The sequence below is a fragment of the Nannospalax galili genome, unplaced genomic scaffold (genome assembly GCF_000622305.1).
Source record: "Nannospalax galili isolate Female #2095 unplaced genomic scaffold, S.galili_v1.0 scaffold186, whole genome shotgun sequence".
NCBI classification, from domain to species: domain Eukaryota; kingdom Metazoa; phylum Chordata; class Mammalia; order Rodentia; family Spalacidae; genus Nannospalax; species Nannospalax galili.
The window spans coordinates 7,612,452-7,616,014 of record NW_008358774.1 but is presented as its reverse complement, the minus strand read 5'-3'; the positions used below and the strand labels follow the sequence as shown (position 1 = coordinate 7,616,014).

Below are 3,563 nucleotides of genomic sequence, written 5' to 3'. Positions count from 1 at the left end.
CACCAAAATTGGAAAAAAACTTTTGTGACAGTTCTTAACATGACCAAATTTAAAATTCAAGCTATCAGAATTTATTGGAGTTTAATACTGCATCATTAACAAATTGAATATTTATTGCAATGAGAAACCAACAATAATAATACACAAGAGCTTGTATTCCATTTGGGTTCTGAATAATTCCAATAATTGTATGAGACAACTATCTGTGCATCTAACCATAAGCAGAAGGTTTGGGGGGTTATGGGATCTTTTAAGAAATGAAACATATGTTTAAGTCTCAAGTATCCTCACTACCATTTGCCAGAAGAAAACTAAGAGCCATATTCATGACAACTTGCACAGCTTTGAGGTTAAGACCTTTTTACATGTATAAATTTCTTGGAGGAAGATATTATGGTGCAAATCATTAGCAATTATCACCCAAGTCATTTTTAGACTATGCTATGGGCGTAGCTTAAAATTCACACAGTGAAATATGGTTTTAGCCTTTATGCCATTGCAAAATGAAATGTGATCATTGTTGGAAGGCAGGTGTACTAAATGGCTCCCAAGGAAAGAAGTGAGTCCATGAAAATTTTCCCCAGAATAGTATTAAAAGTTAACTAGCAAGCAAGCCAGAACTTGCCAGCATTGCCAAGTCATAACAGAAAGATAATTAGCTCTCCACCATAACACAACAGTCTACTCCTCGTGCAGAGTAGAACACGTGGGCTTCTCCTGTACTGTTACTGGACAATGCCTGTATTCGTTTCGGGGACAGCCTGTCATTGGTGTGTTTGCATGTCTTTTTTTTTCCCTTGGTGTGTAACCCATGTTGGGAAAGCTGTACAGGTTCTCCTGTCATTTTTTTATGGCGTGATTCACCTTGTGGATATTTAAGACTTCAAGATCTAAAGTGCTGTAATGGAGGGAGCACCTGAAGCTCTCTGTTCTAATGGCGTACTGTGGAGCCTAGAGTCCAGCTGTTGTTCTGGGCCACTCACTTGAGCCGGCCTCATGATACTGCACCACCTGTGACTTCTGCAACTTAAATAAGATCAATGCTTTGCTCACAGATCGAAACAAATATTCACCATGGAAATTCCGCAGGCTAGGCACCTGTATTTCTTTGGAGAATGACAAAGCTATGTTTACAGTGGGCAGAAAGATAATGAGATAATTTTGTACAAGACAGGGCTTCCTATGTGAACCTTACTTTTTAAGTGTGGCTTTGGCTACCTCTACCCCAAATACTACAATGGCAAATTATGGTTGGAATACATTTACTATTAATAACAATAATAATAAATTGTACACTTCTGTGGTCTTTAGCTTGAAAACTAGTCAAAAGATTAGCATTGTATCAATGATCAATACTCATTTGTGCACTTAAACCTTAAAATTTTACTATCGTGACTGAAACAATTATTTTTGATACACAGTAAGTTTCTTTAATTGATAGGCTTGGGGCATTGAATAAAAGTTGTAATTCTTTTTGAAATCAAACAAGCAAGGCTACTTAATCTACTCCCCTAGAGGATACAGATAGACTCACATTTTCCAAGAGCAAAGAGAAGCTGGCTGCTGGGCTCTTTTTCTGCTCCTTCTCACACATCTTTTTTTCCTTATCTGTCCAGAGGAGGCAGGCAGTCAAACACCTACAGGTAAAGTTGATGCTAAAGTTTGTCCAGTACAGCAATGGTACAGCCAGAAAGCCATGTGCCCAGATTAATCATGTGATTTTAAACAGGCTCAAACTGCAACTCTTCCATTTTCACCCTAAAAACAGAAACTCCTTTTCCTTTCTGAAACACAAAATAAGCCAACCACCAATCAAAATTCCAGCCCCTTGGCAATTCCCGCATTCTATGCTCATGTGCCTTATCGTAAACAAGTTTGAAAATTGTTCTATAACTAAAATGGGTTTTGGAATACTGCTTATATAAAGCTGGTATGGTACTAGAAAAAAAGAAAGAAATTACCTTATATTGCAACTTAAAAATATCAAAACATGCAATTTCAGTAACAAAATAGGTGGCTTGGCTACAATATTATAGCACACAGCTAAGACACTATACCCTGAAAAATATATAAACCCAACTCAGAAGTTAAAATAGCGTTTTAGGATTGTATGTTCTGCGCTCAAAAATTAAATAGTAGCTCTCTCTGGTGAGCTAAGATTCAAAATAGTGTCCACAGCATGCTCTACTGTGAAGTTTTTGTAAAGCCTACTTGTTTGTGACAAACCTACATTTTCAGTGGATATGACAATTAGCATTTCTTTTAAACACAAACCTAAGCATCATGAGCCAAAGTTGCATTTTGACTCCCAGCTCTGGTGGTGTTACAGAGATCTCATAAAGTCAAGGGTTTCTGTTATGTATTAGTAAAGTATAGATTATTGGGCCCTACATAATTTAAATAAATGTAAATTAATATTAAAAGCTTGTAAAAATATGTACATCTTTACTATTTCTCAATAAATACCTTTGCAAATGTCTTCATCTTCTTCGCCCTTCCAATTTGTAGTGTTTACAATGTCTATAATTTTGCTTGATCCTAAAGCCTGTGAAAATTAGAGTTAGGCCTCTGTGTGTAGTACAATTTATTTCTTGTGCCTAAGTTGAAGATTTTGCAGTTAAAGCAAATTGAAATTATAAGCACAGTTAAGCATCATTAGTGAATACCAGAAAGTGACTGATTTGTGAAGATGTGGGTTACACGTGGGTAACTTCATTCATTCAAGTAAAATCATAATATAGGCACAATTCGTTAAAAATAAGGTAAGAATATAAGAATTTTTTTCAAACTGAAAATTTATATTTACTGCCACACATTTTTATAAATGCCCATGGTTTAATATAAGTCACCTAAATAAACATGGGATATTAATTTGAAATTTCTTTTGAATTCCTTTATCATACTTGTTTTGCCCCAGAAAGTATCTGATCTTAAAATCCAGCCTCTTGATACTAGAGAGATGACCCAGCAGTTAAGAACATTTGTTCTTCCAGAAAACCTGGGCTCAATTCCCAGCACTCACAATGTGGCCAATGTGAACCTGAAACTTCAGTTCATGGGATCCTAATACTCTTCTAGACTCTACAGGAATTGCATGCATGTGGTGAATTACATACATGCAGGCAAAGCACTCATACACCTAAAATTAAAATAATAAATTAAAAATTAGATGAAATTCAGCCTCAACTTGCATCCAAAATATTTCTTACAATTTTATTGCATTCACTAGTCTTATTTACTGTTTCATGTTAGTTCTTCACAAGTACATTATTCATATGCAAGTCAAAAGCAAATTTCAGAAGTATTTTTACTCATTCACAACCTTTAAAAATGTTAGCCTCCAACTTAACAAAATGTAGGCAGAATTATGTGGGAACACTCTGGCAAGCTTTATGCCACACCAAAGTCAAAAGAGATAAATAGATGATAGATGATAGATAGATAGATAGATAGATAGATAGAAGATAGATAGAAAGATGGATAGATAGATAGATAGACAGACAGATGATAGATAGATAGATAGATAGATGATAGATAGATGATAGATGATTGATAGATAGATA

At 35.2% G+C, this 3,563-nt stretch overlaps 1 protein-coding gene across 1 annotated transcript in view; it reads left to right on the top strand.

Moving 5' to 3' along the window:
• The window catches only part of Eya4 (EYA transcriptional coactivator and phosphatase 4), a gene marked incomplete in the record, with an annotated part of 282,930 nt that extends 280,447 nt beyond the window's left edge, over positions 1-2,483 (top strand). The window contains 1 exon segment of the mRNA XM_008822102.3: positions 13-2,483.
• Between the last annotated feature and the right edge of the window lie 1,080 nt (positions 2,484-3,563).